Source organism: Vigna radiata, chromosome 8 (genome assembly GCF_000741045.1).
Source record: "Vigna radiata var. radiata cultivar VC1973A chromosome 8, Vradiata_ver6, whole genome shotgun sequence".
NCBI classification, from domain to species: domain Eukaryota; kingdom Viridiplantae; phylum Streptophyta; class Magnoliopsida; order Fabales; family Fabaceae; genus Vigna; species Vigna radiata.
In genome coordinates, this window is record NC_028358.1 from 27,514,806 (window position 1) to 27,528,788 (window position 13,983).

Below are 13,983 nucleotides of genomic sequence, written 5' to 3' on the forward strand. Positions count from 1 at the left end.
GGATGATCCTAACATATAATAAATGTTAATTAGAAAGGGTAAAAGTAAAGGCAAACAAGATAACAGTCAATATGCTACAATCTATTGATGGTACATTGTTCTGTTGCAAATAGAAAGTGAAAAATATATATCATGATTCTCAAGTATACTCCAAGGTGTTTTGAGCTTGCTTCAGAATTCAAGGATATTTTTGTTGAATGTAAGATAGAAGATAAAAGTTGAAAAAAAATTTGAAAATATATAAATACTCCATTTATATACTTGGGAATGGGAAGTATTAATTTTAGGTTATAGTGTTGAAAAGAAAAATTAAAAGGAAATTATAGAGATGGAAAAATATCACATTTTTTGCGGTATAATTTTGTTTGTAAATTGTCATCAATATTCTTCTACTTTTTTATTTATTTATCATGCTTTAAAATTCTAATTTGGGTGAGAAAGAAAATTATAAAAATTCAAAGAGAACGTGACATTGAAGGAAAAAAGAAAGAACTTTTAGTAAAGTGGAAAGTAAAGTAAGTCAAAAAGAATAACTAGGAATAAAATATATTTAAAAACATTTAATTAATATCAACTCTTTGTCAAATGGAAGTCGAGACCAGCAGATGAAGGAAAAACTTTATTAAAGTATATACTTGACTCTAAATCTTTAAATAGGAATCATAAAAAAAATAACTGACAAAATTGAGTAAATTGGACTTTCTAATTTCTTTGTATTTGTTGAAAAATTACAATGTTGTATCCTATGAAGTTCATTTGAATGATTTAGTCAAATAGATTAATTAAAATTTTATTTCAAATTTAGAAAAGACAAAACATTTCAATTTATAATTTCATTTCAAAGAAAAAATATTTCTTATATTTTAGATTATTATCAATTTTAATGTTTTTATTTAGTTAACTATTTCTTATTTAAAAAAATAAGAAAGAAACTAGTTACATTTAAAAAAAAAAACTTTTGATGTTGTGATGGAGTAGAATAAGAGATTATTAATACAATAGAAAAATAACTAAGAGGATTTAATAATTTGTCAAATTTATTTATACCATCCATAAACATTTAGAAAAAGAGAAATCACAAACATTGAAATCTAAATCTTCTTCCTGGTTCCTTTCTGAGTGATCATTGTCAAAGTTCATAAGTCATACCCACTTTGACCATACGCTTGTGAGGAATATGAAATAGTTTATCACTTTGCCTCAAGTTCTTTTTCAAGAAATTGTAAGCATAGTTTATCAGAATCCTTTTCCTTATGCTAGCTCCTTTGCAAGCAACCACTTCACTCTCACCAATCAAATGAACAACACCTCCTCGCACTGCTTTTTCAATGGCTTCCACCTCTTTTTCAACACCTTCAAACTCACCACTATTCACTATAAATTCCTTCAGCCTCTTAACCAACAAATCCTCAAAAGCCTCTTCCTCCTTCTGCACATCAGTGTATCCGTATCTGGCCACACATCGAAACACACTGAGTTCTTCATGTTCCACTTGCCTAAACACAAACCGCTCTTCTACAGCAACTTTGCTAATAGGCAATGATTTCATCGACACAAACAACCACAGAGTGCATTGCAGGAATGTTTGTCACATAATGCTCGAAAATTGGTGGAATGCCTTGAACAAGTTCAGAATAAAATATGGCAAGTCCATGCATTCGAGCTAAGTTTTTCCCACTAGGAATCCCCTTAAGCTTCTCTGGAGAAATCTTATGATCCAATTCGTAATAGTACTTCCTTCTGTACACGCCATGCCAAATGCACATGATGCTCATTAGAACCGCAGCAAATGCAAGAGGAAGATACCCTCCTTCTCTGAATTTATATAGCACAGAGCTTAAATAGATAAGCTCAACAGAACCAATAATAAGCACATAGCTGATAACCAAAAGTATTTGAGTCTTCCATATCATGATCATGATTAACACTACCAAAGCAGATGTAAGTGTCATTACGAACACCACAGCTATCCCTGCAACCACGAATTTACTTGAGTTTGTGCCCAATTGGATGATTTCTTAAAATTTAAGGTTTCAAGAGAGTGACTACTCACCATAAGCATTGCCAATTTTTGTTGTGCTTTTGAATCCCACTGTGACTGCAGCACATGCAATCATAAGAATGAAATTGATTTCGGGGATGTAAACTTGTCCTTCGTACTTGGCTGATGTATGAACTATTTTCACGCGAGGAAAACATCCGAGTGAGAGGGATTGTTGGATGATGGAGAAAGTCCCGGAGATCATGGCTTGAGAAGCTATAATGGATGCCATAACAGCAACAGTAAACATTGGCCAATATAAAGGATCTGCAAAATATGAAGGCACCATTAATTAATTGTTTTGTTGTTATCATTTTGGAACAAACAGGATTGATTATGCTTTTGGTTTTTAGAGGTAAAACTGAAGTACGTGGGATGGACTTGTAGAAAGTATCTGAAACGAGATCGTTGTTTTTGCGAAGAAACGAGGCTTGTCCAGTGTAGGCAAGTACGAGAGCTGGGTATGTCACAGAGCACATGCTTATTTGTATGGAACGAACTGTGAAATGTCCAACATCAGCAAATAGTGCTTCAGTTCCTGCCAAAAAAGGAAAGAAAAATTCTTATGAATGGGAAATCAAAGATTAAGAATGATTAGGATTTAACATATGCAAAAAAACAAATGTACCTGTTATGGCCAGCACAACACCACCAAGAGAAATCCAAGCATCTTTCTTGTTTCTTCTGAAGTAATCGACGATGTACTTTGGATTTATTGCTTTGGCAACTGTTGGATCGTACTTGATGAAATTGAAGAGACCAATGCCTCCAATGAAGGCGAACCACACACAAATAATAGGAGCGAAACTGTAGCCTACTTTATCAGTTCCAAATCTTTGAACCATGAAAAGGCATATCAGGATTGCTATGGATATTCCGACAACCCCATCTATGCACAAAGAAGGAATTTGTATGAATCATTATTATCCAACAATTTTGCCATGCCTTACAAGTTAAAACCGAACATCATAGGTGATATGTAGCAGTTTCATGATCCTAAATTCCTGACTTATTTTTCAGTTTATATTATTCTTCGATTCCATATCAATTACTCACACTGTTTGTTTGTCAATCATACAAGTGCTTAGGATTCACTACATATATATGTCAAATGGTAACTAATAGTTTGAGAAAAATTAGCTAAAGAACACATTAAATTTTTTTTATCAAAAATAATACTTTCACAAGCATATTTCGGGCAGGTCTTTTTTTTAATATTTATTAAAAAATATTCTTTTGTCACACCTACATTTTTTATATTTATTTAATATTATTTTATTTACTTTTTAATTTTTTTAAAAAAAAATATAAAATTTTATACTTTTATAACATTTTACCTCTGTATTTACTCTATTTATTACACTTGTGTCAAATGAATATTATTGACACCAAAGTATGTCAATGTATGGATGCTCTTTTCTTGTTAAGCCGGTTTAAGTCATTGTTCTGATATGTATGCTTGTAAAAATCATGCATCTGAATATTAGATTATAAAAATTTAAAGAGTATGAACCTACTATCTGTTATTGAAGAATCGGCTTCCTTGATCCCTCCAACAGCAGATAAAACTGTAAAACAAATGAATGAATGAATTAAATAAAGAGGAAAGAGGTTGCATGAGAGAAAGAGAAACAGAAACAGAAATGAAATTAATAACCGGATATGCAAGGAGTGAGAACACCATCCCCAATGACCATTGAAGTGCCAAGCATGGTAACTAGCAAGAGGAAGATCTTGGCAAAGGAACTGTTCTCAAGCTTAGACTTAAGCCTTGAAGCCATCTTTATACGGTTCTTTTCTGGCTGTTCCAACTTATAATTAGATACTTCTGTGTCTTCAACTTGTTGATTTGGAGTCAGTCCCACTTTCGCATAACGACAGATCAGAGAGTATAAAGCGAAAGTCCCTCCTAAAATATTAATTATATATATTTCATTATTACATAAAAAAAATAAATAAATAAACTTTTGAATATGATGCCTACGTACCATCGCCGTTATCATTGGCCTTTAAGACGATGAATACGTACTTAACAAGAGGAATGAGAGTGATGGTATATAAGATCAAAGAAAGAACACCCAGTATGTCATCCTTGTTCTTTATTCCATCCACGAAGCTACTTGCATACACATACAACGGTGAAGTACCTATGTCGCCGTAAACAATCCCGATGCTTTGAAACGCCAGCTGCATAATCACTGACATCGATGGCCCCTTTTATCAACATCCATTACGATTCAAATGAGTCATCGACCACGTATACATGTTACAAATACAAGTTTTTACATTTAAACAATACAAATTATATATGGTTCTTTATTTTGTCAATGATTAAATAATTTTGAAATACATATCAAAATGTTATATAGGTATCTTTGTGTCATGATTCATGAACATGTCATGCAGATTTGTTTAATTGGATAACAAATACAAATATAACTTAATTGTGTCTCATTCTTATCGAAGGACTTATCGAAAACCTTTGTCCTTCGTTAATTACCGATAGTCTATGTCCTTCGGTAATTACTCATGATCACATCCTTCAGTAATTATTGAAGGACAAACAAAAAATTTACTAACAGTATTATAATCACTAATCCACTGATAATAGAACATTATCGACGACTTTTAATTGTTTCCAACGAACTAAGACCATCGATAATGTCTTTATTTTTGGTAGATGAAAATGAAAGGGAAAATGGTATAAATGTATATGTACCTTATAGGCAAGAGAGGATTTGTAAAAGCTGCGTGATTCCATGTCGAGAGAATCATTTCTTCGCAAGTTTTGCCATGAAAGCTTCTTCCCCACGAAAGCAGAAGGATCATCAGAAACTTGTTCAACATGATTTGTATTTCCATGGTTTTCATTGTTCTCCATACCCTCTACCACTACTTCAGAAGACATGTTGATGCTTTCGCTTGCTAAATGAACGTTCTATAATCAGAATATTATCGTCACTCAAATTAGACATGCATGCATCGTGAGTGTATTCATGGCAAGATCAAACATAGTGTTTGTCGACCAGAGGACAAGAACTCTTGAAGCATGTTATGTATACAAGGTTTGTTTAAATAAACATCTCCATATTCGTATGAAACATATATATTATATGAATGTTATTGAAACGACGATCTTAGCATTTGGTTGAATTTTATAGAAATCGATTAATAATTGAAACCGTTGAATGTTGACCATTCAGGTCACATCTCACTCGTGTTATTTTATTACTTTCATATTAAAATCAATTGATATATATATATATATATATATATATATATATATATATATATATATATATAACATTAAAACCGTTGAATGTTGACCATTCAGGTCACATCTCACTCGTGTTATTTTATTACTTTCATATTAAAATCAATTGATATATATATATATATATATANAGGTCACATCTCACTCGTGTTATTTTATTACTTTCATATTAAAATCAATTGATATATATATATATATATATATATATATATATATATATATATATTTAATTAACATTAATTATTGTCAAAATTTGAAATATCTACACTTTTAATAGGGGCGGGTTTTTTTCTTTTTGTGTTCACAATTATTTTTTATTTATTGATTATTTTTTTTTTTAAAATTAAAATATTATTATGTTTTACTTTTTATAATGACCATTTATTTAAATTTAATTATTTTTTAAATTAAAAGAATTGTTTTAGCATTTTAATCTTAAATAATTTTTTATTTATATTTTATATTTTTTAAATTAAATTATTTAAGTATAATAGAAAAAGAGAACGTAACGTATTTATTCCACTAATATAATATTATTCTTCTAAAAGTTTCATTATATTTATTTATGAATAATTTAAACGTTAATTGTTTTAAGTAATGTATTTTTTATGTGTTTGTTGTAAATAGAAATTGACATCTTTTTTTATGTTAACTTGTTTGGTTTTTGTTTTTTTTACCTGTGAGATGCATCAACTTTTTGTTTGCTGAAATAGTTAGTTAAATTTATATTTATTAGACATAGATAATACAATAAAAAATACAAATAAATGTCTTTTTGAAATGTAATATTTGTTGGTATGTATGGTGTGTCTGCATCATCTGAATATGTATGATGGTTCAGCAAAAGTAAACACCTGCACCACTTGGGTATGAATGTTAATAATGTTCCTTTTTGTTTGTTCTTTAATAATGGCAATAAATAATAATAATATCGCATTTGGAACTAAAGAGGGTAATTACTTTGAAGCTTATTGAAGAGGTAGTTTTGTCAACAACTAAGCAACGTTATTCACAGATTCTGCGTGTTGCGGTTGCTTTCCTTTCTCTGCAATGGCATAAAGATGAGAATATTGGACAAATTATGCGCGTCAAATTTTACGTACCCAAAAACTTCCTCTTCAAATTTATCTATTTTCAGGATAATGATACTTAGACAATATTTTTTTTTACAACATTTGAATATTATTTACGTGTTATTCTGTGATTGGTCCAAAATTATTTCACAATCAATAATAATAGTTATAAATATCATCATGGACACCCTTATCTCGCCGAATGATTTCATTATTTGCCTTCAATGCTTTTATTTCTTCGTCAGTGGTGAGTGATTTCTATTATGTGTTTCCTGATAAAGTTTCACGGTTGCCTTGTTGCCTCCTCAAAGAGAAGTGGAGTTCTCCCTTAATTTGGTGTTAGGTGCAGGGCCAATATCAATAGCTTCCTATAAAATGGTTCCAACTAAGTTAATTAAGTTAAAGAAATAGATAGAAGAGTTGCTTGAGAAACAATTCATCAGGCCGGAATCGACTTGGTGGCGATAAGAAACTTTTATATGACTTCATCCAGGACAAATATGATAGCCATCAGGGAACTATTAAATGAGTTCAGCTAGGACCGGCAATGACATGTAGAAAAAAATGTTTTTTAAGTATCATTATCCTTTCATTAAAACCAATAATATCATCATACACTTTTAACTTAAAATATAAGAAAAAAATTTCTTTAACAACTCTTTTTTTACAACTTTTTGACAACGCATACGTGACAGTTTATGATTGGTTCATTTCAAATATTTTTTTAAAATAAATTCAAACAAACGAATGAAATAGTGACACGTATCCTCAAAAAAATTGTTAAAAAATGTTGTTAAAATATCATCATTCAAAATATAAAGATAAAATATCATAAAAATATAAAGTTATGTACTTCTTTAAGAAAAAAATAAAAAATAAAAAAGATAATATTAAATGAATATAAAAAAATTTAAGTATCAAAATAATTTTCGTTCATAATTCATGTCTAAATGAATCTTGTGATTATTCGATTCAACTTTCCTGACCGGCCATCAAAACTTTCAGCTTTCATAATTAATTTTTCTTTCATTGATTGTGACAATATTGTCAATTATGATTACGGCCTAAGGCGAAATTGATGAGAGTCCACTAAACATGATTGGGTCTAATGGTAATCAATATCATCTGTAAAAGAGGAATTAAAAGATACAGTACAAGAAGAAGAGACGATTACTTGCTACCACCAAAATTTATTTGTAATAGAGAGAAGTTTTACGTAATTTTGATTTATCTATATATTATTTATGAAAAAATATTTGGTTTGAACCCTCATTTGGTTGTCGTATTTGTGTGTCAGTCTCAAGTGTATTGTTTTTTTTTTTTTCGGTCTTAATCGGATCCTAAAACTTGTAAAAATGAACAAATTAAGTCCTCTTTGTTAAGTTTTTATAGACGGTGTTAAACTGTGATAACATGGTGTACACGTAAGACGTTAGTGTAACAATGTTATATTACATGGAATTTTTTCAGATACTGACATGGCATAAAATTTAATCGAAAATGTTAAGGATTCAGAATCTTCATCGTTCTCCCCTCACAGGCTCGTCAACGATGATCGCGGCCTCTTCCTTCACCTACATCACACCTCAAATCAACTTCTTCTTCTGTCCAACCACTTTCTCTCTCCCATCTCTTCCAACGCTAAAAGTTTCAATCTTTTTTTGGTTTTTCCTCTTCTACTTCATCTTCCAACTTTTCCGGTCCTTCTCCATTGTTTTCTATTTTGCAATCACACCACACTGCAACAAAAACCATTCTGATATCGAAACAACAAAACCCAATTAAAATCGAAAATTCACGAGACATAAAAAAACATTGCTATCTTTGAAGACAAAATTGAAATTGGAATTCAATGGTTAAAGGGGACATACCTATCTACTAAGGTGATTACTCCTAAGGGGAATAAAAGGCACAAAAAAAGAAAAAGAGTGAATTCTCCCTACACCTCCATGACCTCCCATTTTTACTTTAATTCCCATTGTACCCCTAACCCCTATAAGTGTCAGCCTATTTACTTTCCGAGAAAACTTCCTAGAAGGTCACCCATCCCATAATTACTCTAGGCTAAACACGCTTAACCATGGAGTTCTTATGAGTTAGGCTACCGAAAAGCAAATGCATTTGTTGATATGAGTAGCCAAATCAATTCCTTTAAGCTATCCTTCAACTGTATAGTCCCATACCTATACAGTCTCTAGATCCCTCTCATTCCGGTGTATGTTCGATTCGTCCACGTGCCCCTTCCACTGGAAGCCTGCCAAGAGCCGCTCCTTGTCCATGCTTATTGCACCGGCGATCACTCCCCGCCTTCGTCAGTGCCCGGGTGTCACATGCCCACCAGCTTCCGCTTTGTTCGTCCTTGAACCACACCGTACTGGAGAGGCTAGGCTCTGATACCTTTTGTAACGCCCCGACAACTTACAGGGACTGCTGACTGCCCCCACACATCAACACGGGGCTTTCTAGTGTGTTTTGTCCTCACTCACACACTTTCCGAGAAAACTTCCCGGAAGGTCACCCATCCCATAATTACTCTAAACCACGCTTAACCATGGAATTCTTACGACGGTTAACGCCTGCCGCAGTATGAACGACGGATGAGGTCGCGCCGCAACTGGATCAGCGGTTGATGGCAATCGCCGTTTGATCTGCGGTTGGTTTGATTTTGGTGGTGTTGTCCGCATAGCTAAACGAAACGCAGTTCATCTTGAGATTTTTGTTTTGGGTTTAGTTTTTATTTTTAATTATTGTTTTCTGATTAAATTTGTAATTTTTTTTGTTTGTTAATTTTTTTCAAATTGTTGTTAATTCTGAAAATATATATAAGACACATTAAATTTATCAAATATCAAAATTTTATTAAAAAAGATTTATAAGTATCTTTAATATTCGATTATTTTGTGTCATAAAATAAAACTGAAAAATGTATTTATTTCATTAAATAAATGTTTGACTCAAAAAAATTTATTTTCGAAAATAAAAAAATTATTTATAAAAGAAGTTAGCACACAACATCTAAGTTCTTTGTGAGTAAAATATTTGCATAAAATGGTTATCTTAGGCTACCAAAATATTACAACTGAAAAACCAAAATATGAAAGGCTTTGTGAGCTATTCTGCGATTATTTCACCGTCTATAACTACATTCAGTGGATCCAAAGCAGAAAAATCTATCTCAGGAACAAGGCTTTAGCTTGTTCACTAGGTGCGTCAAATCCATTTTTAAAGTTAAGTGCTATATTTGCATCTCTAGCTTCATCCAAGACAACTGCAAACTAATTTTTCTTGCTGGTAGGTCACATTCTACCAAGAAGGTATTCTCCAACCTTGAGTAACATATCCAGACGATTCATAACTAAAACTTCTGGAACTTACAACTAATACATCAAATCATAATCCATAAATAAGACATATTCAATAATAAATCATATAATACAAAACGAAATGCTTAAACAAAAATAACTACAACATTCGTAACAGCATAGGAAATAATACATATATAACAAAATCTAACAGTGCACAGGAAAAACGCACTTCGTACTGCGACCCCACAAAACCGCAACACGAAGTGCAGTTGGGGGAAGCCGCAACTCGATGGGCGGCTACAGGTAAACGTCGTTCCAATGACGACAACATGTTAACTGTGTTTGTTTCGTTAATAACCTGGATCGAGCTCTCTCTTCTTCTTCCTCCCACCAACTAGCAAATATCACCACTATTCTTCTTCCTCCCACCAACCAGCAAGTATCACCACCAGATGACCACCACAGATCAACTCAACTCAAAATAATGAAACAGTAAACAGTGAACTCAAGAAAATGTTGTGAGTGTAAGAACCACGAAGAAGGGGGTGCATATGTTAGGGTTTATAGTATTTGACAGAGTTGTTGGTAGTTAGAGGGGTGTTAGTGGTTAAGAAATCATTAATAAATCATTAATAGTGGTTTGACTTTTATTAAATGAAGGAGAAAAATGTAATTTTGGAGGTGCAGGGAGAAAGGGGTGAGGTGTAGGGAGAAGCACTCAAAGAAAAAAGGGAATGACCCAGCGTGTGCTAGAAGCGTCTTCTTGGTTCCCGGTGGCCCCACCAGAAGACACCCCTTCAGAATCTTCGAACCCACCGCGTCGTTTGCCTCCGGGTCGCCACCGTCATTGTTGCAGCACGTTTGTCGTGCCATCAATCACACTGGACACGACGATTCGACCCTTTCATGCACGAGAGAGGTTTCGCCATCCTCGTTGATGCGCCCTCCACCATCACGAACAAGACTCGTCGCCCTTGGTTCCAACTGCTCTCACTGACGCCGCTGCAACCTGCAACCACTTTAACCGCCGCGACCTCCAACCACCGCGAGTTTGTTTTCCTTTTCCTTCTCATAGCAACCCCCACATCATCCGCGACTTCTTGCTTCACACGACCCTCAATCAGAACTTGCACTCTCCACCCACCCTGCCACAAAAAAAATTCCCAATTTTCTAGTGCTGGTGGCCATAGTAACAGGCCAATTTTATACAGACCAACCTGACATTACTACAACCAAAACATGTTTCTGTGGCCATAAGAATAATTTATGATTAATTGAGAAATTAAATTCCTTTTAGTTACTGATCGAATGCATTATATAGAAAATAAAACTTACGAGCACTAGATCCAGTGCATGGGAAGTAGGGCTGCATGTTTTCTCCCTTAGCCTGCAACAAAGAGACACTGTAATCAAAACCCAAAACATCAGACGAAAAATAGAATATACAAACGGGTACAGTGCAAAGTAAAAACACTTCATAGCATTATCGATTTGGGTTTCGTAGAACACTAGAATGCCTTCCTTTGTAAAATCAGGACGCCATCAGCATTGCCGGAGATGGAGAAGGAGAATTCGGTGGTGATGGTGGTAGTGGCGTCGACGAAGACAAGGGGCTCGGGGACGCGGAATTGGAAGAACCCTTGAAGGCAGCTTTAACAGATCTAGAACTTTAGGTCTTGGATGTTGTAGTGTGGAATGGATAGGGGCTGGTGGAACACTTCGTCGGCGAAATCCAGCCAAGAAATCTTTCCGACAGTCGAGGTCAGCGGGAACTGGAGAATCTTTTGGGTAAGGATAAATATAAAAATTTTACACGTGATATTGTTGATTGTACATCAGATCACTCTTCAATTTAATATTAATGCCACGTCATGTAAAAAATACATCTCAGCATCTATTTAACACCATCTATGAAAATTTAACCGATAAGGCTTAATTGACTTATTTTTACAAGTTTTAGGACCCGATTGAGATCGAAAAAAAAAAGATGACCCACTTAAGACCGACACACAAATACAAGCACCAAATGAGGGTTTAAAACAAAATATTTATAAATAAATCTCACATAGGTAATGGTTGCCTACGGATCGTAAAATTTTGTGGATAATTTCATATGGTTATATCCACCCGCGAAGCATTTAAGGGGTGGAGTTGTCATGGACTTCCAAAGGTTTTAATTTTTTTTTTTTTATATTACATGTGTCTGTTATATATATATAAAAGGAATTTTCAACCTTTTAAATTATATGTAGTATATTTAAAATTGATTGAAATTAAATTAGGAATTTTTTATTTTTTATAAAACGGAACATTTAATGTTAATAAATAATGAAACATAAATCAAATATAATAAAGAACAAAAATATTTATTAAGATAATCCTTTTTTTTTTCATAAATTGTTCTCATCTTTCACTCTCATTTATATTTTTTTATTTTTTGAAAAAAAAATAGATACAAACTCATCATTTTTTTCTTTTTTTTTATTTGTTTCCTTTTATTATTAAAAGAAAAAGGTTAGTCTCACATCTCACAAGTAATATTTGTTTAATATTTAGAATTATTTTTTATCTCATATGCTTTTTATATATTATTTTCTATGAATATATAAAGAGAAGATAATGTACTATGTGTTTTTTTCATGACCAGTTTTTAATTATGACTTGATAATTATAAATGTTTTTTTTAGTATCTATTTTTTTATTAGATTATGATAAATTGTTTTCTAATCTTAATTATTTTTAAATAATAGGTATATTAAGAAGAATAAAAGAATGGTTTCATTTGTTAAAAGTGATAAAAGGAAATATATTGGTAAAGCAACCTTTTATATATATGTGTGATTTCTTTTATAGTTACAGTTATACTAAATTATATATTAATTTTTATTGTATTATTAAACTAATTTATGTATTAGTTTTTATTATATTAGTTACAATAATTAATCATATAAATTTTGAATATATTATTTTATTCTATAAAATTATTAGTCAAGATCTATAATTGATTATATCTCCAGGTATCTGATGACTTCGGTCAAAGCCACATACCCTATACTAGGAGTTTGACCAAGGAAAGATCAACTAGGTGGAATAATGCAAGTTCAAGATCAACCTAAAGATGCTTTAAGACCAATCTTTCAGGATCCAGGACAATCCAAATGGACCTAATAAGCTACAAGACATCTTTTACAAGTCCTGGACCATCTTGACAAGCTCTAGGATCAAGAGGACATGTTTACACATTGTAACCAAGTTCAAACCGCTCAACACAATCTCTTGGGCGCTTAGAACAAAACTTAAATGTGCACATGATTGAGGATAAAGTTTCGATTACACTCAGAAAGACATTCTGACTAAAGTAAGCCCATCATAGGGTCTTATAGTTCATTTTAGAACTTGTAATGGCAATTTCTACTCATTCTCAATCAATGCAAATCTAAATTTGATATACACTAAATCTGAATGAATCTTTATGCATTGGTCTTATCTCTGACTCGAGAAGACATCTCGAAATGAATGTTCACTATGGAGTTATTTAATTCCCAAAGGAATTGCAAAGATGCAGAGATTTAGAGTCCAATTCGTTTTCAAATCAAAACAATTGCAGAAATCATAAACTGAATAAGAACAGAATTTAAAAACAAGACAGTAGAATTTGAACAAGAAACTAAAAGTAATATCAACGATTTATTCAGAATAAAAAACTAACACTACAGGCATACCAAAAACCATAAAGGAAGCTCACTTCTGTTACTTTCGTGAATTCCTCCGCGAAATCCAGTAACAAAATCCCTACTCTACCAAAGCGAGTAATATCCTAATTTAAAGAATGGAGAACTGTAAAATTGCAGAGTATGAAAATTGTGTTTATGGTATATGCATTGTAGCCCTTTATATAGGGTCTGAAAATAAAAGAAGAAAGGAAAGGGGTAAAAGAAGAAAGAAAGAAACTTCTCCAATACGCTTTTGTCTTCTCTTCATCGGACAGTCAGCCTCCATTCATCGTGATCCATACGTCAAAACCCTCCGATCATCTTCTTCATTTCCTCTGCAGATCACCTTCTCTAGCACGTGTGCAACTTCGGTAGAGTGGCACGAGCCATCCGATCTCTCCTCACTTCGTCTCGTAGCGAACCCTAACATAGAGCGCTCTCTCCAAATGAAAGTGCTCGATAGAATTCTTTTCTCCAAAATGAGTCATGCGAGCAAGGACCCCCTAGTCAGCAGCAACGAAGCGTTGTGTTTCACTTATCCGCAGCCCAAATCTACACAGCCCAACTTGTGCAAAGC

General features: G+C 32.9%; 1 pseudogene; it reads right to left on the reverse strand.

Annotated features, from left to right (window-relative positions):
* Positions 1-1,129: 1,129 nt before the first annotated feature.
* Positions 1,130-4,949, reverse strand: LOC106770443 (annotated as a pseudogene).
* Positions 4,950-13,983: the final 9,034 nt, after the last annotated feature.